Consider the following 27,372-nt stretch of genomic DNA (forward strand, 5'->3'; position numbering starts at 1 on the left):
CATAATCCAAAACATAGTTTAGCAGTACAATCAAGAGGCTTCCTAAAACCAACAACTGGCATATAGCTTTTAATATTATTAACAGTTTTTAACATCCAAGCCTGTGATGATATCTTGATAGGAAAACAAAAAATAACTGTTCTTTTTAACATTAAACAGTACTATTCACCAGCATCTCAATTCATTTAGAGAAAAGAGGGCAAAAAAATCAATGTCCTCATTTTCAGATGGGAAAGCCAAGGCAGAGAAAAGCTTGCCCTAGTTTGTGCAGAAATCTGAGTGATCCCTGGTGATCATTAAGAAGAATCCAGCCTATTCTTGGCCAAAATTCTCATTAGGCCAAAATATAAGATGTTCTGGTTGGGTTGAGACAAGATCAGACACATCTTGCGGAAGTGAAAAGTTTACTAGATATTATACCATGTTCCATTCAGTGGTGTGAAAGAACAAAGGTGAGAAAAGAAATTCTTGATCTGGGAATATTAGTTAAATTAGGACTGTGCATTGATTTCATTAAATAATGATTTGGATGTACTAAGAAAAAGTGCAGTCAGAGTAATCTAATAGTTCAAACTTAAGGTTTGCAGCAGTCTAGACCTATTTATTGTAAGTTTGTTTAATTAATGTGGAGCTCTTTTTTTTAAGTATTTCAGTGTTCTCCATATCTGAACTTCGTGGAATTAGTAGAAGATTCTATTAAGCTGTGACTTCACTAATGTAATTTGACGGTTCGACATCTCAGTGAGTCTAGTTTTCACTATTTGTTCTGCTTCAAGATTTGACATGATCCGTCAGATCTGAGAATTTTTATTATGCAGTGTAGAAATAGACTTCAAGATTTCAAGTCCCCACAGAAAAAGCCAGTGGGTATGTATTTAAGAATGAGAAAGAAGGTCAACTTACTTTTCCTGTTTAGTCTAAACTTCTGATTGATCTGTATTTATTCCTTTCTATTTATCTATTTGTCTCTCCAGTCTGTCACTAATAATCTTGACCTTATTTTGCACTGATTGATCATATAAACTAATTTCTAGCCTGAATGCTGATAATTTAATAATGTGAGCCAATTAGGAGTTAAATAGAATCAATAAACCATTCTGTGACATCAGTGAGAGAAACACTGAAGTATCAATGTCTCATTATCCCTTTCAGCATTTTATATTAATATTTTTATATCTGAAGTCAACCAAAGATACTACTGAAACTAGGAAAATAATTCATAACATGTTACATTTTAACTATCAGATTTTTCCAGCTTCAGATAATAAAAGCTAGGAAAGGCTGTTATTTGTTCAACCTCAGCAGGCATTCTTCATCTAATCAACATCTGGTATGTGAAAAGATGTATTTGACTTCTCACTCCCACTTTCATTATATCTATAATCCTTGTTTTCCAGCTGTTCTGCTCTTCACATCTACTTCAGAAGTAAAAAAAGAAAAAAAAAAAAAAAAAAGCCTGACATTTTCTTAGCCAACCATCCTGCAACTCAGATCAGTGTAACTAGTGGGAAAATCACCATTTTGCTGAGGAGCTGAAACGTTTCTCTCAGGAAAAATTTGGAAAAGCAGCAGTTCCGATCTGGAAGTAAGGTAGGAGTTGTCTGGAAAAGAGTAAAACAAATGATTCATGATGACTGCACATAATAACATGCTTCCTTCACTTGAGGTATGGTTATCACAATTTCATCTCACAGATACAAATACTGGATTCATTAAGAAACCAAATGGAGCTGATCCTGTGGTCATATGCCTTCAGCTAGATCACTTGCCTTCATAAGATTTTCACTTTCAAAGGACAAATGTTGGTTACTCCACCTTTTCTGCAACATCTTTTGCCAATCTCTGGTTATCAAAAGCAAACCAAATTCCCAGAAAACAGTTTCATATTCTGAAAGAAGATTGTGAGGTATGTGTGGGAATATTTGCAAAAATCTCCTAAGCCTGGTATGTATCATGGGGAAAGGGGCAGTAGCAGTTCCTTGCAAAGAGATTCATCCCTCTTCCTTACTGAACACTTTTCTGGAAAAGCTATTTTCTTCTCTATTTCCTGTGTATCTAAATGAGCAAATAAACATACAACTGTATATGAAAACCTAGCAGAATCTGAGATCTCTTAGGTTTTCTCTTGCAATATTGTTCCCTATTATATCTAGATTAAAAGTTTCCTTGATCTATCCATTGCTTGTGTTAGATTAATTATAACTATGTTTTCCCAGAGGCTCAAGCGTAATTTGTCATTTCTGCTTCTGGACGGTGACAGACACATTCTGCTAGGCCAAGAGCTGGACATTTGTAACTGTTAATAGCATGCATTAGCACAGCTGTAAATTTCGTGTTTACTTTCCTGTAAACCCTATCAGATGTTGCTCTTTTGTTTTGGAGTTTATTTTGCTTCATTTTATTCCCTTCCTGAAGTCCTAGCAACAAAACACAGATTACTATGGTTTTAGAAATAAGCTTCTGTGGAGGTGCTAGATACTGTCCATGTGCCATTGAGCAGCCAATATAATTCTTTTCTAAAATCTCTGTAATTCTCTCCCCAAATAATAGTTTTCCAGATGGATGGATAGTGTAGTGCTACTGGCCTGTCCCTCATCAGGTTTTGATTTAGGGTTGTTAGCTCTATACTGCACATGTCCCTTCTACGTGCCAGAACAGATTAGCTCTACTGGCTGCTATGTAAATCCAGATGTTTGCCACATGAATAATTCTTAGTCTGTCTGAAAGCCCATGACACAGAATGGGAAAGACACTACATGCCAAATAACAGCCTACTGGAATCCTGCTTGCCAATTACTTTGGTTTTGGGAAAGAAGACAATGTGCAGCATCCAGGCCCACAGATATTTGCACATCAGCACTCACATCAGTGTCTGCACAACACAGCCACCTCCTGACTTCAGTTCTCTTCCATTGGATCTTTTTTGAGTTTCAGCTGTCTGAATTGTGGATGAGATGAACAGAATAAGCGAGAGGCACAGCAGTGGCATAGCATTCTGAGCCAAACACAGACATGCCTTCCCCACCCCTCCAAAAAAAAAAGGAACAAAACCACCAACCCCCTAACAGCAAGCAACTAAGGCATCTCCAGTCAAAAAGGCAAAGACAGCACTGGACATGAGAGGTTGAGAAAGAAGAATATAGGGATATTATATGTTGTTATAGAACCAGATGACATGTCTTCATTTTTGATTATAGGCACACATCTGCTGTAAAAACAAAAAAAGTAAGTTGTATCAAAGGGCAATAAAAGCTTCATTGATACTTTTAATAAAGGAGTGGGTAGAATCTCCACAAAAGTAGTATAGCATGCCAAGGAGGTTTTGGGCTGTTGATAAAAAGCTATATGAGAATGCTGTTAAGACTAACAGTACAGTTCTTCTGTCGCACCCTTTCCTAGTTCAATGACAAGAGAACTTTTTAAATAAAACAAGAAAATTCTCCCTCCCTCCCCCAACTATGCAGTTTATCTGAAGAGTATCTGGGAAAATAGCTTAATTTTTTCATTAATGTTGTAGTTCATGTGCCAGAATCACATGTACAGTTGGACTTACTATGACCAAAGAGTTTCTGGCCCTCAGGTTTTTGGGATATAGTTTGAACAAGAGGAAATTAGACAGTACACAGCAGCGTTTGTTTGACAGTCTTGTCTAAAGTTTCTGGATTAATAGTTGTCCAGTACCTACTCATTTGTGAAAACTGGTTTTCATAGTGTCCTAAGGTATTGTCATACAGACTTTGGAGGAAATAATAACAACAAGGCCAACAATAATCCTGGTTGATGAACAAGCTGATTGGTGAGAAATGGTAACATCAAGGAGATTTGATATTGAAGAGACACATTTTCATTACAAAACATTTCTAATGAACTATATCTCTAATTTCCTCTATACACTTTTGCCTTCTTAAGCTCTCTTGAACCGCGGGATGGTCAGTATTCATCATCTTGAGGGATGAATATTACACCAGTAAGCTGCAGTTTTCTGAGACTTTTGTATAGTATCCGAGTTTACATTTACACACAAAAAAATTTGTTTCATATTTCTTATAGCATTCTCTAATACTCAACCATCCTGCAAAGCATCCCACATTTGGATTCAAAGTAAGTAAAAACATTAGAGAGCAGAAACTGGGGATGGAAATGAAGGTTGTGGAAGGAATACAAATTCTAAAGGTAGAGAACTGGGAAAAGTACAGTGAAAGAGTAACAGTAAGTAGATGGTAATTCTCCTTACATATGAATGAGGAAAGTAGAATTTTTACCTGCATTGCAAAGATACAACTGCTTTTACCTTTGTTTGTTGGGGGGGGGATTTTATTTGGGTTTTTTTGTTTGTTAGGGTTTTTTGTTTGTTTATTTTTGTTTGGTTGTTTTTTCTCTCTTTCACATGAAGGAAAAAAACTCAATACATTAAAGTAATACGTAATTCGGGGAGCTGGGATGGTGTTTATTTATTTTTAATCACAACCTATTCCATAAATTGAAAATCAATGTAGCTCAAAATGAACCCTCCATTTGCAGAACTATAATCTATATATTTTTACTAATCTATATATTTTTACTTTTTGTTTGGCTAAAAGCTAGATCAATGGAATAGATTTCCTTTAAATGCAAATGAGGGTTGTCTATTTCCCTTCCTCCCAAATCAGTTCTTTTAATTTCTTTTTCATGTAAGCTGCTTTTGCATTATTTCTAAACCTTCCTGTAAGTAGATTTGCAAAGTGAAAGAAAGTATCTGGAGGCTCCATTAATAGAGTCCATTCATTAACGATAAGAAGCATTGGATTAAAACGCTTACATCAGTGGAGTGTCCTAATAATATTGAAAATTTCTTCCAAACATTCTTGTATTATTATTTTTCCCCGTAGAATTTATGTTTAATAAAAAAAAAACTTTTGAACTAACTTAATTTTGTTACTGTTCCATAATTTTCTTTTTGTCCTTCATTTTGAATTTTGTTTTTCTCTACATTAAACTTGATAGAAAAACACGCTTACTTAACTGCCAGCTCTTATGAGATTAGAGACTAAATTGCCTTGGAAACTAGAAGTTTATGTAAAGATAATGGATTTCTGCTACCTCACAACTCAGCAATCTAATTATATAGTGACAGATTTAGTTCTGATTACATTTAAATTTATGATTGGTTAAAATTTCATTGACAGGAATAGATTAATGATTAAATATCAATTTATCTGTAGATTTTTGTATTTTGATTTCTTCATCATTCCATCAATACAGATAATAAAATTAACATCATTGCAAGAACTTGTTTAAAAATTAAAGGAAAATTACATACTGAAAACCAATCCTGAATTTTGCATGGGACATGTTTAAACTGGGTTATAAAATCTTACATATTTAATCTCACAGAGAAAAAGCTCCTGCTGGTTGGACCCAGGTTATTCGAACTCAGAATTCAGAGATGTCTTCTTCCCTTGAGTCAGTGCTTTGTGGAGGATCTACAAGACTTCCCCAGGCTGTATGCGCTGGGCTGCAGAATGCTGAGGGATATCAGTGGTGCATCTAAGAAATTCATTTTGTCTCCTGGAAAGTCAAAGCACTCTTCTTGACAGGTGCTGTGAGGAGGAACAAACTGGGCTGGATTCATGCTGCAAAGATGCAATTCCTTCATGATAACTAGAGAGAGAAGCAGTGAGAGTGATAAGTTAGCAAACTAAGCTGGAACCTTGGAGGGGAGAAAGAACAAAAATGGTTCTTTCTAATATGCAAAGAAACAAATAAGCAGTTCTTAGACCAGCTTTTGGATTTTTGCATTTTCAGTGTCCCGTTCAATCTTATCTGACTTGACTAAGCCAACAGATCCTTTAAAGTAATACCTGTGACCGAAGGGGAAGGTTGTGCTTAGGTTTGATGGTGGATTTTCAGTTTAAAATTTTCCACCACACTGTCACAATTTTGAAGTTTATTTATTTGCTCTGCCAAGGTCCACTTCCTCCAAGAGCGATTACCAAAAACATTTGTGCAGTGATAATCCTTCTAGATTTACACTCTCAACATGCAGTTCACCAACTGGGATGAGGACTATACAAGGATTAAAGCAAATTTTGATAAAATTATAATGTAATGTAAAAACTGCTTCCCTTGCTGCTGCAATTCCTCTTTCCCCAGCTACACAAGCATGTGTGTTATTTTCCTTTGTTTTCTATGTTTCAATACAATACCATTAATGTTGTAAATTTTGATTAAAAGGTGAGTAGTTTGTGCAAGAGAACACTTCTGGAAAGCATCACTTTAATTCACACAGTTGGCACACTATTGGAGTCCTTTCCAATATCAATTCTATCTAGTTCTTCTCATAAATATTCACAGAAAGCAGTCCTTAGCTTTAAAACCTGACCCCAGGATCCACCAGTCTTTCCTTCTCACTAACACTATTGGACAGGGATTTTTATCTTTGTAATCCTGAGGAGCATTGTCATGATAATGCTGGTTTCTAAATAGCAGGAGGTAGTAATTTATTGAAATGAACACCAGAATATGTATTTTTTACATTCTTTCATAGATCAGAAACCTGAGGGTGTTTTGCTCAAACTTTCTCAAGAATTTTACCTTTAAGCAGAAAAGAGAATTGATCGTTTTAAAATAAAGGAGCTGTGCTTTAGAAAATCTTAAGCAGGGACTTCCAAGTTTTGCTTAACATGAGAAATCAAATTAGGAGTGCTATAAACAAAATTCAGCTCACTGCAATGCCTAAATTAATACAATGATTCAAGCAAGGACTTTTTTGCAGGTTTTGTGTGACCTGCAGGACAGTCTGGGAAGTTGTGGCTCAGAGTACATGGAAACAAACATAACTGATAGTACTTGGTTTTGCTATACTACCTATTACATTCAATGAAGTTGAAGACGTGGCAGTAGCATAGATAAGAAAAGCTCAACAAATTCCCCAGTCAATACACTTTTCTTGGTTAAAACTCACTATGGAAAATGATGTGGTAGAATTTCACACAGATGCACTGTCAGATAAACCTGACATGGTCTGTCTGCAAGCCAGCTGTAAGGAAAATTTGACACTTTTCAATTGCTGTCTGCCCAGGAAACCTCTGCTTTTCCATTACTCAGATTATGTCTAATTTAGGGTATTTCGTACATTTATCTCTTGGAGATGATATATAGAGCAGTAATGAAGAAATACACCATCTATCAAGGCAGCATGCTGTAGAAATGAGTTCTAGAGCCCTGAGGTGTTGTGATGGGATTAACGAGGTGTGGTAGTTACAACACCCTGATGGGGTGATGGGCTGCTGGATGGGGTGATTAGGCGATCAGGCAGAGGCTCGATGGCTCTTATTGATGCCTCAGTTGAGTGCAAATAGGGAGCGGTGGGAACTCTTTGCTGTTGCACAAGACCCACAGCCCTTGAGCAGCCTGACCAAATTGGTTATAACCAGAAACTAATCCCAGCCACACCCAGCCCCTCTGATTTCTGAGTACTGGCTGGAATGCAAGGGCGTTCATTTTCTGCCAAATTTCTACACTCTTAACACAATTTATGCCGAAAATAGAAGTCTGAACTCAGCTGCAGTCTTCTGTCTGTCCTGCTTGCCTGACCCCTGCGAGCATGTTGCTCAGTGGGAGATGGGGGATTAATCAGAAAAGTAGTAATGAGAAAATAAACTGGGTACAGACTCTGCAAACTCTTTTGCTCACGGTTCATATCTAATACTAAGTAGCTGTGGAACTCTTTGAGGCCAGGATCGAGAAGGCGTGATAGGCAGTGCCAGCACTGACACATGAATCTCAATTTCCTTGTGATATTATTATGCCATGATAAAGATTATTACATTATTATCACAGCCCGGTAAAGCTTTCTCACTTCCACTCGGGTCAGACTGATTCTAAAGAGAGCTCCCCGTGCGTTGCTACATCTCTGTTGTAGAAACCACAACTGTTCAAAGGAAGATTAAATAACGCAGTATCATTATGTAAAATTAAAGGGCTAGTAAAAATCAGGAAAGCAAGTTAGTCACTTTATGTACTTGACTTGTGTAGTTGATCTTAGGCATCATATTTGTTGCTGAAAACTGCATCATCTACTTTATTTCAGTAGAGAAACTTACTTGGATGAAAGCATTGAATGTAAATGTCTCTGGGCCTTTGGGTTTAAATCAGCCATTAGCGCTGCTTTTTATTTTATCCAATTAACATTTATACACTCAGGAAGGGAATACTTTCTTAGCCTAGCAATAGGGATTTGTATTTTCCTCTTTACATCCTGAAGAAGTCCAGACAATAACCCCCTAAGGAGAGTTCAGGGCTTTTCCATTTTTTTTTCTCTTTTTTTTTATTTTTTTTTTTTTTTATTTTATATGTTCTGAGGGAAGAGATTTCAGTGGGAAAAAGTGATTAGTGATGAGTTATTGTTGTTTCTGTCTTGAAATTTTGCTGAAAGTGTAGGGAGGTAAGTAAGTGTTAAAGGCTGCCACATTCCTCAAGCAGCAGTTTATCACCTGTGTTAAGGGAGAGAACTGCTACCACACAGAAATCAGGATCACGATGCTATTTTAACTATAATTTACACTACCTATGTCCTTTAACTTAAACTATATGTTGCAATGAGTCAGCTAATACAGAATAAGATTTAAAGGAAGTTAACGCATTAGTGTAGCAGGACCTAATTCAGCTTGAACTAACGTGCTACTACATTCAATGTGAAATACAGACTATCTTGGGAACACAGCTGCATACTTTGTGGACCGCGGTCTTGAAACAGCCAAAGGGATTAAACTAGTCTAACTAATAGTAACGATCCTCTTCTTGTAGAAATAGTCACTGGAATTGCTTTATGTTCTCCCAGGTGTCTGCCTGGCTCTGGTGCCCCCCACTTGGGAGTTTTATAAGGAAAGAGAACAGGCCAGGCCCACCCCCTGCCACTGGCTCTCTTTGTAACTCATCAGGTAAAGCATTCCGAGCAGCTGCTATGAAACACAGGCAATTGCCACTGTCAAGGCCATGTTTGTCAGATGGGTTAACCCCATGCCTTTCACAGGAATATGCTCAGATATGTTATGAGGAACATATTGCAGATCAGACAAACAAGGAAGGCATATCAGATGTGCAAAGATTTTATTTTTTTTTTTTTAAAAACAACCAGCAACAAACCCCTAAATACTCAGTGTTATCACTGATAAAGAAGCGTAAGATTACAGTTTTCATAAACTTTCTAATTCTCTTAGGAAGATTACTGGAAAGTTCTTCTCTAGAGTTGCTTAGATATATCTCCTCTAGAGTTGCAACATCAATAACAAAGCAGAAATAGAGCTTCAGTTCTCCCTGAAGTTTCTGTAAGTTAAAGCTATAGCTATAGCTCCCCATATCTGATGAATAGAGAATGCAGCAGTACTCTCAAATTTCCTAGGTTTTATGGAGACAATGATTCACCCTTAGAGCCACTGGTAGTTGTGTGACAATTGAAGATAAATATGAGATTCTGTGAAACAATAAAGCAGCAAATACTTTTGAGTATCTTTTAAAACAGATATTTTCTTCCCCAGAGTATTTTGTTCTCAACGAATGCAGATTTAGATGTTTGTGTGGGGGATTGCAATCTGTATACTGTTTATTTTAGGGATAAGTCTTACAACAGCTTCTTCCTTGTGAATATTCAAAAGTGGTAGATCAGAATACGACTGACTTTTATCAGAGTTTGTACGTATCCATATTTCGCAAAGTGAGCCTTCTCATTTTACTACAGGTCATACGAATTTTCTCCTGTTTTTTCATCCCCATGAAGTGTTGTCTAGTAGTGCACCTCACGCTTCACAGCACTGACAGATGCAGCCTCAGTCTAAGTGAAAGGTGGGGAGGCCTGGTCATTGAGTGTGATAGTCCTTATCCCTTCCCACTCCCAACTTTGTCTTCTGGGGTAATCTTCACAGTGCTAATTATCTTGAGCCAAACCTATACAAGTATTTAAGTACCTAAAAACGAGAATACTTGTACTTACAAATGTTAATTGATCTAAAGGTTTTGATGCAAATTTCCCAATTATTTCTGCTGATGTCTCTTTTTATAAAGCCTCCTTGGATGCTTTTGTGAATATTAAACTTTCAAATATCTAACTGTGGCCTTCCTGCATGTTAGGGTGCTGGTTGAGCTGCTGTTATGGATGTATAATGCAAGAATATGGCACATGTTGATAACCAACCTGCCGTAACATAGATTCTCCATTTATAACTGTCAAGTACTCAAGCTTGAGTACCTCCATTTTACTATTTGCCCAGTTGCACGCTGGAGACTCTAGGCAGGCTTTGTGCAATCTCCACTGGCAGCACAAGCTTGCCGCCTGCAGAACACAACAGCTGAACTTTTCACAGTTTCATATCAGATTTCTCTATCAGAGCAGCTAATTTTAAAAGAAAATATTTCCTTTTTGCCTAATTCTGTTGCTTTCTGTGTAATGGATAGAAGCAATTGAAATATCCTGGGTTTATCTTTGGATTTTCAGCTGAGGAGAAAATAAACATCCAGGCACTGTTCTGGGGACAGAGATATGTGCCCTTATTTTCCCTGTTCTGCTAAAAAATCCTAAAGTAATTTGTCCAGGTCATTTTATACACTCAGCACAGCTCCTGACATGTGTGTTCCTTTTCCCCTAGAGCAGGGGACACAATAACTCATTACTACTGCAGGACTCTTCCTCAGTGATTTAGTCAACTCACTGACTCCCTGATTAATTCACATTGTTTCCTCAAAAACTCGTACTTAATAAAGTGACAGAGTTCTGGCTCAGCAGGTTCCCCACTCTCTAGCAGAATAATCATGTGGCCTTCTGCAGCATGCAGGCTGCTGGAAAAGCCTCTGGGTCTGGAGAAGCTATTTGAAAAGTGACTTGGCTGCAAGACAAAGCCATGCTGGCTGAACCTTCATGCTGTCTCCCAATGAGATTGCCATGGTAGTGCAGATAGCCTATTAACAACTTTCTCTGCTTGCTTCTGTCTCACTGGGCAGCAAAAAAAAACTTGTTTAAAAGCAAACACAAAGGCTGTCAAACAGAAAGGGAAAATAATCGGCTGACGTCTGATAACAGATGCGAAGTCATGGATCAGTGACCAACTGCATATGTGCAAATCAACACACATTTAAGAGCTACTTATACACGAATTCCGCTTTTTAGAAGCAGCCACTTGTACCAGTCTTCATACTCTGAACCTTGGTTTTATCAGCCTGGGGGTCCTCATGCCTCATGTATCGCTTCATGCGCAACTGCTAGCCCATGTTCCTCTTTGCCCTTCCCTACCTTCTTCTAGAGTATGATTTTCACCTTTTGCCTAGTTGCCAGTTGGTATCTCAGCATGTATCTTTGAATTTTCTGTTCTTTATCAGCAGCCTTCTCCCTCGTGGGCAATTTCTATTTCATGCTAATATGCAGAAAGTGGATATATAGGTAAAAGAGCTAATTAGGAACTTTAAATTGAGTCTCAGAAGACCCAGGTTCTGTGCTTAGATTTAAAAAAATACTTCTTTGTCTCCTGAATATAAATCTGACAATATATAAACTTTCACAGCAACTTAGATCAGAGCATGGAAAGAATCTGTTTCCTGTAAATACAATAGTTATTTGTAGCTGCTGTAAAAAGGGGATTGCACAAGGCAATCTTCAGAGGTCCTTTCCAACCCCTTGTGTAATATTTATACACCTGAGCAAGAAAACTAATCTAAGGATCTCTTATCTTACTACTATAATAACCCTGACAAATTCATCTCTACTGTTTCATGCATGCTGCAATTATTTCTGAGAGAAGGCAAATTAGAAAATTTCTGTGTTCTACAAAAGGAAAAAACTTAAGCTGTAACTGTGAGGTGGGACTGGGAATACTGTAACATCAACAGAGTGCATGGAGCAGGGCTTGCACCTATCCACGAGTTAATTCGGAACGAATCTTTTGACAGGCCCTAACAGGCATGAACACCCTCTGGTGGAAACTTTCGGTGTTCTTGCTCTTTTACAGAGAATGTGCAAAAGGGAGTGATTTGTAGTTTGGAAATGGCCATTCTAGGAGGTAAATTCTTCTTTCTACAGTTAACAGCATATCTCAGAATGTTTTCAGTAGCTGTGAACAGCAGTTAGGAACTTGAGACCCCTTTTCTTCCTATAACTTTGCCTTCTCTGCAGGCTTCTGCTATCTGGAGTCTACAAAGAGTCAGTTTTGAGATACAGAGTGGGAAGTAAAAAAAAATATCTAACTATAAAAGATTACTCATGTATTCTCTTTATAGTTATCCTCAGCACTTCCCTGAGCTTGTACCAAAACTTTCCTTAGCTCCACCGCCTACTTAGACAGTATGACATCGGGCAGTTGTCCTGATTTTGGCTGGGATAGAGTTGATTTTCTTCCCTATGAGCTGGTATAGTGCTGTGTTTTGGATTTAGGATGAGAATAATATTGATAGCACACCGATGTTTTAGTTGTGAACAGTGCTTACACTAAGTCAAGGCCTTCTCATGCATTGTGAGCATGTGAGGGGACACAGCCAGGACAGCTGACCCCAACTGACCCAAGGGATATCCCATACCATATGGCATCGTGCTCAGCATATAAACTAGGGGAAAGCTGGCTGGGGGTTACTGCTCTGGAACAGTTTGGGCATTGTTTGGTTGATGGTGAGCAATTGTTTTTCATTTATATCACAAGTTTCTGTTGGGTTTTATTTCTCTCTTTTTGTTATTTTTCCATTATTATTATTATTATTAATAATAATATATTTTTTTTAACTGTTCTCGTCTCAACCCATGAGCTTTCTTACTTTTACCCTTCCAATTCTCTCCCTCATCCCACCAGGGGGGTGGGTAGCAAGTGCCTGTGTGTGGCTTTCTTGCTGGCTGGGGTTAAACCATGACAGCAGAATTTCTCTAGTGGTAAAATATGTCACTCAGGTTTGTTCCATGATGGTGCACTGCAACAGCTGCACGAATCGAGGGTGATGCAAGATGTTGTTTTGTTTAATTTCTGGTCTCAGGTTCTAGTATTATTGGGTTTTCTTGCAGTACAGATGCTGTAAATGAAAGCCTTTCCATTAATGTTCGCAATAATGCAGCAAAGCATTTTCTTTGCTCTGTAACAGTATTTCTTGAACTGCCGTCAGCATGACCCATTTATGGGCTCCAGTCTCTCCTCGTAGCTCTCCTTTCCTCTCCCTCTTTCCTGCTCTCAAAACTCCTGCAGCACCTGCACCTATTATTCCTGGGAGCAACTCTGCTCATCTGGGGCAGAGGGATGAGTATGAGCTAAAATTACTGAGGCCAGTTGTAGGAAGACAGAGCTGTGCCCAGCAATCTAAACTAGTGTGATTTTTGTGACTTGTTTATGACCACTAAAGGGCTGTAAGCCACAGTTTGAGAAACATTGTCTAGAAACTCAGCTCTGGTCACTAACTCCAGAAACTTAGGCAAGTTTCTGGCAAGTAGGCAAGTATAAGAAACTTATACTTGGTTAAATCTGGTATAAATAAGCTTGGACTTGGGCCCAAGCCTGAAAAATCTTTATTTAACACATTTTTAAGCTAAAATGGTAGTAAATGTCACTAAAATGTTAGACTGAAATATTACCTGTTTTTTCATTACCATCATCATTTTGTATCAGGTTTTGTTGACTTTCACATCTCTGCAACAACGGAGATGCCATTCTCATTTGTCTCCAAGGCAAGAGAAAAAGAGATAGAAGAAAGAGACAAAAGCATATTCCCTGCATAGAACAGGATAAAGAGACAACCAGAAACTGTGTATTTTAAAAATGAATGTCTACGTTTGATTGGAAAAGGCTGACCTTTAATGCACGGGCATGTATTTTTCCTAATCTGCAAGAAAGCAGAACAGTGACTGGCAATAGAAAGGGGATCTAAAGTGTCAGAAGATTTACATTTAGTTTGCATATAATGTTTTTTCTATTGTTTCTTTTCCTTGCTTCTGTTTTGCAACATGCAGTTCATTTCATCTTTCTGTATTCTGTCTAATGAGACAGAATTTGAGTTACTCCTGAAGGAGAGACCAAAAGGTACACCCAGCTGAATGAATAGATTTCAAAACTTAAGGCAATGACTTAGAAAGGAAGACAATCTCCTGCAAGCTACCCATATGCAAAAGTATAAGTAAAGGAAGTTCCTAGTGGATTGTGTAATTCGCAGGGTATCAGAACTCCTGAAAACCTAGGAGAAAGCAATTGAATTTCAATGATAAGATTAAATATAAAGATATTAAAATAAAGAACAGACATGGCCAGCTCATCAAACTATTTATTCTGAAAGAAGTCTACAGGTCCGTATGGGCATTAAATCTCAAGAGACTTATTACTGAATTAGTTTCCTTCAATATTTTATCCTAATTGATTGCATATTTTTCAGCCTGCACACTCCAACATTATGCTTCATGTTCTGAGACTGTTGACTTAAAAAAAGTAAAAGACAATATCTTCATGTGATCAGATACACCATGAGCAATCACTCTGAGATAGCAGCTCAGTTACATTTAATCTCTGCAAAATATTACAAAGGTGTAGTCTAAGTTTGATTGTTATTAAAAAAAAAAAGGGGGGGGGGGGAGGGCAATGTCCTTCCCCCATTATTTCTGTAGGCAGTTGGAACAGTTTTCAGCCATATTCATCAGTGACCCTGAAATCAGGAAGCCTGATGCAATCAAAGCAGTGCAATGGGGAACCTGTGATTAAAAAGAACCAAAAGAGTAGATGATGGCAGTGAGGATAGAAAGTGCTGATAGGGACAGCCTTAGTTCACCCTTGGGAACAATTGAACAATAAAAACATGATAAACACAATAGACAAAATTGATTGGTTTTGAATTTAATAGTGGATGCCACAGAGTAGCAAAAAGCCATTAAGATGATTAAGAGATTGGAACATCTGTCACAGAAGGAGAGGCTGAGAGAGGTGGAACTGTTCAGCCTGGAGAAGAGGAGGCACACAGAGGTCTTCTACATCTATATAAATATCCTATGGACGGAGAAAAGAAGATGGAGCCAGACTCTTTTCAGTGTTACTCAGTGAGAGGATAAGAGGCAATGCGAATAAACTGAAACACAAGAAATGCCATTTAAACATAAGAGGATGCTTTCTCAAAGAGATACACAGGATACTGAGGATCACAGTGGAATAGGTTTTACAGAGAGGCTGTGGAGTCTGGTCATGTCCTTGGGCAGCCTGTTCTAGTAGCTCCTGATCTGAGCAGGGCTTGGACTGGATGGTCTCCAGAAGCGGTTTCTCACATCAGGCTATCCCATGATTCTCTGAGCTGACTCATTTGCTTAAAATCAGTTAATTTTGTGGCATTGCTTAGTCAATGATGTAAGCTGGTCAATTTTCATACAGCAACATTTGCATGAGTTACCTCATAAGCAGGGAAAGGACTCATAAAACCTTACAGCTACAACACAGGTTTTTTTCTGATCCATCTTTTAGGAATATCACTGTGGCGAAGCTATCAAAAGATTGACAAAAGTAAGGTAGGTTTTGTTAACTTTCAGCTGACGCTTAGTGGAAGTTGTAGCTAAGCCTGCTTCTGACCCCTTTTTATTTCAATTTCAAATTCAGTAGTTTTCTAATAAAAATGTATTCTTAATGTAAAAAAAAATAGTTCTTAGAAAACTTAATTTTCCTTTAAGAATATTTCTGGCAGATCATTCTTAGCCTGCCCTTTGTATGTTTTTCTGCTTTCTGCACTGTACATATCTACTGTCTCTCATCTTACATGATAAAGTCTGAAACTAACTTACTTTGGAATATATTCATCCAGTATCTAACACCAAGTGCCCAGTAATCCTACCAGCTTTCAGAAAGCAAGTAAACAGTGGTAGCAGTGATAAAATCGATGTTTAAAAGGTAGATTTTCCAAAATGACAATGCTTATTTGCCAGATTTTTGTAAATAAGTAGTTTTACCTCCGATATTTGCTGTCTTGTATATCCTTGTGTGTTTAATGCAGGTTCTACTGAATATAAACCTAAGTAATTATTTCTAAAGTCTTATTAAGACAAGCTATGAAATTGTATTTGTGGAGGACCTTAGAAATAGGAGCAAGTCTTCATTCTTTTAATTCATGGGAGAGAGGAAACAGCTTCTATTGTTCCTCCAGTTCCCAGTCTGGAAGGACACACTGGTCTTTTCAGAAGCTTTCCTTTGCAATTTTCTTTCCTAGCCTGCCCTCCATGTACTTCCCTGTTTTTCCTACAACATTGCTCCTTCTCCTTGTGTATTATGTGAACATAACCTGCTATCAGAGCAATTGGAGGCCACCTTATCCCTCCTCTTTCATAAATACCCATATGAACTGGATGAAGACAAAAATGTGGTAGAGCCAATCACTTTTCCTCATAGTCCTTGCAAGTGTGTGTCATTAGTTGTTGCTCACAGGCATACAGACACAACAGGAAAGTGGGAGATTGTAAAGCAGAGACTGTGAGCTTGGATTACTGTAATATTACAGTATCATCAGTGCATGTGCACTAATTCCACATCTAATCTTGAGTAAGAAGTATAGCTTATCTTTATTGCTACATAAGGGAAACAGTGGGTAGGAAAAGGAAATGAATAGGAAGGGTAAGAAAAGTTCAGTTAAAATACAGTTAATACATGAATTGGATTATATTAATAGAGATGTAAAAAACATATTTAACAATGACAGTGCTTTAGTTTTGCTTAATAAGCTGGCCTTATTTTAAAAGTACTTTTTTTCTGAATTCAACACTACCTTTGCTTCCAGGGATCTGCAAGGATCTATTCAGAAACACTCATAGCACATGCTAAAATATATACTAAAAACTAACAACTTGACATTTATATGGCTTATTTGACTTCTACAGATGTCCATGGAATCACAGCAACCTGGGGTGAAATTCAACCTTATTGATCACCCTTCTTTAAGTCCTTTTTTAACTTGACTGGCCAATAATTTTTTGTTAGGTTCCCTGCAGATGGATGAATTTTGCTTGTAATGGCTAAAAATCAGCAAGGTTATAAAATTTCCATATGTACTTTGCCAATGCAAGGCAAGCATTACAGTGAAATTATCTTTGAGATTTTCAGTCCTGTTAGCAGAATATAATAAGGGTACCTGATCAATTGTACTCTACTACATATCTATGAAAGCAGCAACATTTTCATCAATTTGATAAGAGTAATAAATTCTACCACCTACTCTCTGAGACATCCTGGATACCACAGAAAATTAAATACTCTGTTTGTATGTTAATCAATAGTTAAAACATCACTGTTATTGGCATTAAGTGCTAAATAATGTGAATTAGAAAACTGATGGCCAAAGTTAGCTGAGCACTTGAGGTTAGGACATGTGCTATCTATTCTACCTCTGGAATGTACAGCACACTTAAATCAGAGGTAAAGTTTCCTTAAGGGACAGCAGAAGAGAGCTTATTAGCATGAACTGTCTATTTCCAATAGGCTTTCTGCAGCAAGCATCCATGGCTTGAATATCCAAGCATGCTTTCAGTTGTATTACCCAGTTAGGTACCAGAGTGAGTTCTGTGAAGTACCATGAATTGCTTCTGATGGAATGAGCTCTAAGAGTGTGAAGACTTGTGTGTTTGTGAGAAGGGGCATGAATGAAGAAGCAGGAGCCTATATATTTCCTACTACTTTCATAGCTGTAGTGGAGTCCATGGGCACTTGTTCTTTACATTTGTTTGAATGATTTTCTGTATGCTGGAAAAATGTTGTACTTCGAGATTGTAAAATGCCAAGAAGTAAGCAAACTGAGCAACTAGGAGAGCAGAATTAATATTTGGCCACTACTATTTCATCCTCTAGAAGATCTATGCTTGGCTGACATCTACAGGATTTAAATAGTGCAGGTTTCAATCTTTGGGAAAAAATTAAAATGGATGGATACGTGTCCTGGTACCAGCGCATATGTTCTCCCTTTGATCCCTTGTCCTGCACCAAGACTATGATGGACATGAATCCTAATAACCCACAGGAAGTAAGATCAATGCTGCTAAGTGATTCTAAAGGTATTTTGGACAGAATGCCGTGTTTGCACTTCTAAGTAACAACAGCCTTGATACTAAGGCTAAGTTAGCAAAAACTGTGAAAGGTGCTTGAATATAGTAGATATGCGGACCTGATTTTGGTTTTATTTGCAGAATAATGACTAACTTGTGGTTCTTGGAGCATGTATGGCTCACAAATAAATGAATTGTGGCTCTCAGCCATTGCTTATGAATTTTCCAGGAGTTCCCTTATCCTTCAGGCATGTGATACATATCCAGCGGGTTTTAGCTATATCAAGCATGCAGTCTGCAGCACCAAGATTACTAGACATCTTTACATTAACTAAGTAATTTGGCCCTATAATTTTCGTGATGCAGTCTCCCATGTAGTAGCTGTATAGCCTGAGGCTAGAAAGACTCTGTAAAGAAAAGACTGACTCAGAAAGAAACTGTAAAGTATGTCATCCTCCATAAGAATTGTGATACACAATTCTTTGGCTGATAACTGCTGGTCACTGACTGTGATAGTTTCCAACGGATTCGAATTTGTAGGTGATTGGACCAGCTTACTCATAGATTCCACTTGAATGCCCTTGAAATGGGAGAAGAGTTCTGTTCAGTCACGCAGAAGCTGTAAGACCAAAGACCTAAACTACTTGTAGATTATTTATCCAATGAAAATATAATTTAGCTTTGATTGCTAATCTCTGTAGAAAATAAAGAGGCTAATCTTTGGAATCAGCAGAAAACAGAGGTGAGCTGGGAGTTGCACTTTGACGCTGATTGTTATATTCCTTGCTTTTAATAATTTTTGTTTTCCAGTAAAACAAATCTGTTAGGAAAGGATTGGACAGGCACCCCACTGTTTGCCTGGAGTGGCTTATAATAATGTAAGGGTTTGCACAAAGATGATCTTTTCTTCAAAAGCTAATCTGCCAGTGGGTCTCAGTGTGATAGATATGTGCACTGGCAAGGATGGCTCAGTAGCAAGCCTTTCACTACATTTATTTCACATGATTAATAAATTTTTATTAGGAACAGCTTATGCCTAGTACTAGTAGTTCATCATGGAGATGTGTTTTGTGCTGTGTTTCAATGCAGACAGATATGTCCCTAATGATTTCAGACACTGAATAATGCTCTTTATTTTTATCAAAAGTAACCTTTTTTTTTTCCTGGTTACTTTTTACTGAAAAGTCTGGGCTGAAAAGCTGGATACTTCTATCTTACAGAGCCATTCAAAATATGTGCATTTTACAGATAGACAGATATTTTTACAAGCTCTTAATCTACCTCTCTTGTAAAAAGATGAATTTTTTAAATAACTGGTTCAGAGGTTTAGAGACTAGGGAATTTGACTAAAGTTTTACTTTAATTTATGGTTGCCTTCTCCCTGATTACCCCAAAGTATAACCTTGTGAAAGAGCATCAATTTTACATCTGATCCAACTACTTTTATGCAACTGCTAGTTTAATGATTAGAATAATATTTTACTGATTTGGGCAATATGCTAAAACTTTGTTACAGGTGTAACAGCATTTCAGACAGAAAAAGTGGAAGGCCTCTATTTATATTTATACACTTAACCATGACCTCAATTCAAAAAAATCACCTCTACTAGACAGAATATAAGGTTGTGCTTAACATTAACCATGTTCTTGAAATCATGGTAGCACCAAAGCCTTCCAACAGAATAATTACTTCACTTTTAGAAGTTGCAGGGAGTTGAAATTTCTGCACTTTTCTTTTTTTCATGCTAACATTAGCACTGTGAGTTTAAATAGTTGGCATTCATCTTTGAACACCAAAAAAAAAAATCTCCATTATGCCTAAAAAACCTTGAGATGGCTCTTTAACATCTGTACACCCAAGTGTGATGGCAGGGGCTTTATAGTGCCTACTGTACCAGAACAAGTAACCTCATCAGTGATCTAGAACAATTCTATATTGTTTAATTTTAATCCGAAAAAGTGAAAAGTAAAATTATATTTTGTAATGACTATTCCTGGAAGATATTATGTAAGGTGTCTTAATTCAATCCGTCATTATAGCAGCTAGGCTATAATGAAATGTGGGGGAAATTGAATTTGCCAATTTTGGTTACGTGAAGCTTAATTATAATTGATTTAGTGCTAATGCTGTATATCTCATGGAGAAGGCTGCCTGGGTAAAGGATTTCTTAAAATTCACCAAAGCTCTTTTTCTCCTCCAGGTTTGTATTGCATAGAATATAGTTTTAAACGCAGATACATTGACTATTATAGCTGTACCATGGGTATTATCCAAGTACTACATGAAATGTCTTATATCTACAGATCTCCCTTCCTCCCTCTCTTCATCAGATCTGACTGTCAAAACTGGCCAAGTAATTGGGACAATTAAGGTGCCCCTGAGATATAATTATCCTTTATAATTTCTCTATATGTTTAAGAAAAATGATGACTGGCTCAAAAAAACAGGTTCCCTATGGTAAAATGAGAAGGAGGATACTGGAAATGAACAAATCGGCTTTAATTTCTTGCATTTAAATAGTCCATAAAATAATTTAAGCCCAAACTCTTCTTTCTGTGCCAGAAACTTATACTACAAAGTAACAATTTAAGTATGTGTAGACAAATAAATGAGGATCATCTCTGTTCAAAGCATCTTTTGGTGTATTAGGATCCTGATAATGACTCCCAGTTGCTAATGTGAAGATAAATGTGACAGCCATTTTCCCATGCCCCACTGACTATTCATTCAGCTAAGTACATAGACAATCCTACAAGTACCCCTCCAGCCTCACAGCTCTTCTGTGGCTGAGCAGCCTCATAGAGGAAGAACTGATCTAGGCAGAATGTCTTATCCTCATTATTTGAGCAGTTTATGGGGAGAGGCTGGATGCTTACCCCACCATATAACTGCTAGGCCAATACCACTCACAAGGCCATGGTGCTAGGAATATGCCTATCATGCAACCATCAGCATTTGCAACAATTCACTGAACTGGCCTTGACCACAAATGTCCGGAGCTTTCCAGAAATTCACTGTTCAGCTGAGAAATTTTATTCTGCCCCCCCTGCCTTCATCTCCAGCTAATTATAAATTATAAAATTGAAATAAAAACTTTGATTTAATTTTGTGAAGAAAATTCAATCACTGATATGCAGCATTACTATTGCTTAGGTTGAATCAAGAGCTGGTTGTAAAGTGTTTTTAAACACCAGTGTATTAATAGAGCACCCTCTTATCTCCAGACTTCATTGTAAGAATAGAATACTAAGGAGTTAATATTTCCCTCAGGTAATTGAGGTACACCATTTACTTCAGTTTCCAAAGAATGCATACATTTAAAAGGATAAATATGACATAATGGTACAGGAATAGGTGTATTCATGAGAATAATGTTTATACCACATCTGTTCCCCTAGGCAAGAACATACTCTTTTCCACCTTCACACCTCAACTGTATGGTTCTACAAATCCACATTTATACAATTACATTCCTGAGGAAAAAGGAGTAGTGATTGTTTTAAATTCATCTCCTTTCAGCCCAGAAACGGTTCTTACACTTTTTTTGCAATGGCTGTCAAATCACTGAATTCCCTGACATGAAATGAATTCTTATTTAAGACACAGAGCTCTACAGAAAATGTCAGTCTCTAAAGTTGAAATATGGTACTATCCTCTCATAGGGGATAGGCTGGAAAGAATCAGTGAAACAGAAATCAGAATTTGGGGAGATTGTGAATTGCAGGCTCTATCCAAATTTAATTTGCCTTTTATATACCTTAAATACTCTATCTTTAAAGATTTTGGGAAGACTTTGTGGTTGCTTAGCACCTTGGTATATTCACGTACGTTCAGCGAAGTGTATGAATGTACAGTTTACACTCTTCCAGCTCAGTGAGATGGTATTTTACATTTGCTTTGCATTCTTCTTGGCTGACTGACAACACGTATCAGAAGGCAGTTTAAAATCCAGCACATACGTTATCTTCTAATAAGCAAGCACAGGAAATAGCAGCTACTTCTTTCACCCTTTCCTCTACTGGAAATTGTGCATCACTGGTCTGTTGAGTGAGGTTGAAGACCAATTTGCTGCAGCAGCAGAAAAGACAAAAGCAGTCTCTTGACAGCAAAAGATAATGATGTGGTTTAGATACTGAAGAAGAGCTATGTCCAGATTCAGCCAGCCTGAACTATACCTAAGGTTTGTTCCTCATGCCTCTTGGATACATAGGTCTAGAATCATCTAGTTGAAACAATGAGGCCCAAACTGGCTGATCTGAGCCTTTCTCATCTCTAGCAGAACTTAAGCATAAAAAAAGGGCCAAGAATTCACCCCCATTTTCCACGGCAGCTTTGGCCTCAATTCCTTGTCACGACCTACATGCACCTACTTAGATCCAGAAAGCCCTAGGGATTTTTGAAGTTTTGTTCTGGATGAAAGAAAAGACTATGTGTTGCTCCTTTGTATTTTCATTTTTCTCTGTGCACTTGCCTGGTTGCTTCTCATTCACTTGCTACCCCTGGATTGAACTGGCTGAAAGTATAAAAGAGAAAAGAAATGCAGCTGACTATATTGGCAGGCATGGGTGAGAATGTGAAAGAAGGTTGCTTGTTTAGTCAGCAAGGCTCAAATTCTTTAAACTTTGTTTGTCATTGTCCCCAAATGAAATGTGTCATACAATTCATAGCTGTTTTGCTTACCCAGATTAAACACTAAAATTTTAAAGGAGGCTCTGAGATGTATTTGCTTCCTCTGGAGAACCCATTCCCTTAGTACCCATTTGTTCAACATATTTATTTTGCTCTGAGCCTGTCCCAGCCCTCCTATCACTCTGTCACTATCAACTCCCCCTAGGCAAATTTGACCCATAGCTGGTAATACAATGACATTTAAATTGTAAAAAATACATTAAGCTGCATCAGAGGACTGTGTTCATCTTCTTATAAAATATTAACTTTCCATTTGCCTGTGGGAAAGGAAATATCTCAGAGTGATTTCTTGGGTCTCACAGTGGGAAAAAAAGCCAGAATGATATTTCCCCTGAGAAATGTTCCAAATTGCTAAAAGAAGTGTCCCTCAATGGCTAAGTCCACAGAATTTCTACAGCCACATGAAAAAAATTATACTGAGGTATGTGCCCTGTTCACCTGAACTCTGGTCTATTTTATTTTGCATCATCTTGCTGAAGTTTTGTGAGCAATGTTATTCAGAAAGTTTTCTAAAGCCTTTTCTAGTTACTGCCTTTTGTCAGAGGTGATGTCAGTCAGTACAAGATATGTGAATGTGTTGACAGAACAACGATTTTGAGATGTTTATAGTTCCATATATATAAAAATAAAGAATTTGACAGGGTTTGTTCTATTCCTGTTTTCATTCCCTTGGTAGAGGCTGAAGGTGAGCTGAAATAGAAATTCTGGTTAGTTCTCCTGGTTTAAAAAAAAAAAGTCAGCTTGCAGAGTCCTCAAAGCTCATGGAGACGGGGACAGAGAAAAAGCAAAGGCAAGAATTAGTGCTACACCCAGCAGCAGGACTCATGAAAACTCACAAGATCCCTTCCTCCCTTTATCGTTCCTCAGTTCTTTTGCTCCCCACTTAGAATGACAAAAAAAAAAAAAAAGTAGGACCTATTATAAAAAATGTTATTGCTTTCTTACATTTTCATGTGAACTTTTTTTTTCACCTTTATAAGTGGTTGGCAAAATATACACATGATTTTGGTGAAAAGAAAATAGGAATTATGTTTTTCATTTATTTTCAGTTTTATCACCTTTCCTTGTGTAAGTCTGCTTCTTGTCTCTTTCAGTTTATCTCTGGAAAAGTAATGGGAGCAAGGCAGGGAATTATATGCATTTTAAAGGCTTATTTTCAGACAGTTTTCATTGAAACTTCAGTTTAATAAGAGGCTGAGCTTCCAAGTGATCTTTTACAATGCCTGAATATAAAGAATCTCAACCAGCTCTTTGGATATAGGTGTTAATAACATAGTAGTAATAGTATACAGCATAGACTGGTAGTACCTGGGACGCCTTCCCCCCCCCCCCCCCCCCCCCAGATATCTAAAAATCTATCAATTCAGTACAACACAGTTGAAATATTACTTTATTTTATCTGGAGATATTTCAAATATTAGTATATTTTTGAGTGGCAGGAGTGAAAAGTAAAGGTAAAATTACCTTATTGTTACCTATCTTGAGCTGAAAGTATTTCCTTAGAACTAGCCTGGTAATTGTCTTCAGTAATTGCAACGCTGCTAGGTACTTGCTGTATTATTTAAAATCCTGGGTCATCCTCCTGTAATTTTGATCAGCATGGTTTTCACTCTGACTTGGTTTTCACATTCTAAGTATTACACAGTCAGTGCTGCAAAGCACAGAAGGTAGCACATTGTATTATCTGAGTGCTATTAAAATGTATCATGCAAAAGTTGTACATTAGCAAATTGTATCTTACAAATAAATTTTTAAAGCAACATCCTGAGCTTCAGTGCCCCACAAATAATGCATTACAGATTCCCACTCTGCCTTAATTTGGTCTGTGCAGGTAAAGAAGTAATACATGAGATTACTGAAAGATCTTTTAATTTTGTGAGATATAATCCATGTGACACATGGGTTTCTGGGTTTAGGAACTATTATTTTGTTTCCTGCTTTCCAGAGGCTTTAATTCTGAAATGTCAATTATATACTGAATCAAGCTTACAGTACAGGAACTAGTAAACATAAAATGGCAAATGCATGCCATCGGTTTCCCTTCTCCTACAGATTTGGCCATTGTGGGAAACCTAGGCTAGTTTTCAAGATATTTATATGAATGTTGATATTACTGGGAACCACAATTAATTCCATTGTTTACACTGAGTATTATATATTAATTTTTACACTGATGATTAATAAAAGCAGAGTCTTCTGTACGTTAAAAAACCTACATCAGTTGTATAATTCTACCCTAGAAAAAGTCTCTGCTGTTGGAAATAGACTAGCGCCTCACCTCTGCGATTTGGGCTGTGCAATTAGATGTAATCTAAACTTGCAAAACTTCAGCAAGTGTTTGGTTGTACATACTTTGAGTCTTATGAACTTCAGTGATTAGCGCAGTGCAAAGCAAATATAACTATTTTTGCAGAACAAAAGGAGCAAATACAATGTGCAACAGATGCATAAAAATAAAAATACCAGTTCAGCAGGAACTGCTAGAAAACACCTTAAATATAAGGTTATTTGGTCTTAACTTAGCTAGTTTATGTTGAGGATGATTCCAAAGAACTGTCTTAAGTCTAGAGTTTTCATGCTTTTCATGATAGTCCTTGTAACATGGGTTAGGACATTCCAGTCCATTCTCTGGTATATGTATAAGATAGCAGGCTGTATCTTCACTTAGCTGCATGAGTTGATTTGAAAACTAATAATTGAAGTGTCTGTGAGGCAGAAGTATCTTTCAGGAGTTTGGGAGCTCTTCAGCAGATTACTGGGAAACATGGGATGCCATCATACTCACTGAAAAGGCCTTTACAGCCTTTAAATATCCTGTATGTACCCTGACCTTCTTGGAAGGTAACTTTCTATATTAACAAAAGTATCTTGTTTCTTTTACCTTGCTTGTTCAATAACCCCGTTGAACCATTGAAAAGCCTGTAGATGATAAAAGTATTCCTTGAAATCATCTCAAACAGAATGTAGCCACAAGGTAAAATTCTTCCAAGAGCAAAAATTGGTCATGCACGATTACTTTCTGAAACACAAAATAGCTAGCTCAGAGTTTATATCATCATTAAATAAATGGGAACTAACAAAAAGTCCTTTTTTCTTTCTCTGTCCTTATTACTGCAGAATATGTTTTGACAATGTTTTCTGAGTTAATTTGGACCCAACTCAACCTTGCTCTTATTCTGTATAATGATTTACAATAACGAAAAAAGGATACATAGTGCTGCATTTTGGATTTCATGGCTTTTTGTTTCCACTTTGTTAGGCATGTATAGAACAAGTGAAGGGGATGGGAGGTAAGCCTCAGTGGCAACCAAGAGGAGCTCCTCTGCAGCAATGTGAAAGGAATGCTGTATTGTAGCATCGCTTACCCTCACTGCTAGATTGGTCATTGATCGATCAGATAAACTTGACACAAACTGTAAACATCTTTACTCCTCATCATTAATAAGAATAGACCACCTTCTATTTACTATGGGCAACATTCTTCTAACATTAACCATCTTGAATGCTACCTTCCTCTCACATAAATTCAATTAAACTCATTGAAAAGTGTTATCTGATATAACTGATTTCTGAATTGTCTCAGGAAGCCATTTCTGAGGGCAGGCAGCTCACTCTGTTTCTTACCAGAATATACACAAAGTCTTTGGAAAAAATGGCAGCTAATGATAGCCTGTAGTGCTACTGCTTTTCCTTTCAGTGCTGGCACTGTGATCCATTATACTGTTGTGTGAATAAGAGCAAATGGGTGCATGTTTAACAAAGGAAAATGCTGATAAAGGCATGGCTTTTTACTCATCTTACCCAGGTCATCAGCACAGATTTACTAAGTAGTTCAGTGAGAGTTAGTCTCTCCTTCCTGTTATCAGCAGTCAGTTCATCTTTTTTGCCTACATCATATTACAGCCCCACAGCCCTGCTGCTCTCCCTGTCTCCATACCAGCTACCTCCCCCCACTCCCCAAGTCAATCACTGCTCTCCACAGTCAGTCGCTTTGATGTTAATTAACGCCACTCCTAAAAGAAGATTCTACTGAAAATGAAGAAAAAAAAAAGGTACAAAGTTCAAAAAATACGAGGTGTCTGACTCAGTGGTCAAAGGGAATGGAGATAAACGCTGATCTGTAAACATGTAATAACTGGAGCATTAATCAAATGATGTAAGGTCATCATTCTCCTTTAAGATTGACCACAGAGAAATGAATAACAATGCATTATCTTCCACATGTAAAAATGAAGAAATAAGACTGAAATCCAGATTCTGATTTGGCTCTCACCCTTTTGATCAGAAATTAGTAGTCCTATGCTTCACTAAAGTCTGAAATTGCCAGATGAGCTCTAAAAGGGAAGTACGGCACTATAGAGATGAAAGAGTTATCAGTATTGCCCTTCTGTGCATTCAGTATTTGAAAAGAGTATCTTTACCCCCTCAAATAAGAATAGGTAAACATTCAAATACTTATTATAGCCACTTGTTATTAATTTTGGATTGTGTTGTTATAACCCATTTGGCAGAACAAAGAGGTGTTTATTGGAAAGAAATTGCCTTTCCCTAGGCTGCTGCTCAGTCATACTGTCACTGAGCCCATTGGGCATAGACAGCCTCATATAGGAGACAGGTCAAAGGATGAAAGAGCTGGAAAATTCCTTTTTTGTATCCATGACAGGGAGTAAGCTATTTAACAAGCAGGTGT

The 27,372-nt window shown here is 37.4% G+C and overlaps 2 long non-coding RNA genes across 3 annotated transcripts in view; one reads left to right on the top strand and one right to left on the bottom strand.

Annotated features, from left to right (window-relative positions):
* Positions 1-3,771: 3,771 nt before the first annotated feature.
* LOC115612840 overlaps positions 3,772-27,372 on the bottom strand; it is a 55,488-nt gene continuing 31,887 nt past the window's right edge. For both annotated transcript variants that reach the window (XR_003993175.1, XR_003993176.1), the window contains 3 exons: positions 25,564-25,701; positions 24,147-24,333; positions 3,772-5,640 (listed from right to left, as the gene is read on the bottom strand). This is a non-coding gene — a long non-coding RNA (uncharacterized LOC115612840). The remainder of the gene's footprint in view (positions 5,641-24,146; positions 24,334-25,563; positions 25,702-27,372) is intronic.
* Positions 12,501-20,149, top strand: LOC115612841. The gene is made up of 3 exons (XR_003993177.1): positions 12,501-12,588; positions 13,286-13,289; positions 20,140-20,149. It is a non-coding gene; the product is annotated as an uncharacterized LOC115612841 (long non-coding RNA).

Source organism: Strigops habroptila, chromosome 9 (genome assembly GCF_004027225.2).
Source record: "Strigops habroptila isolate Jane chromosome 9, bStrHab1.2.pri, whole genome shotgun sequence".
Classification (NCBI taxonomy): domain Eukaryota; kingdom Metazoa; phylum Chordata; class Aves; order Psittaciformes; family Psittacidae; genus Strigops; species Strigops habroptila.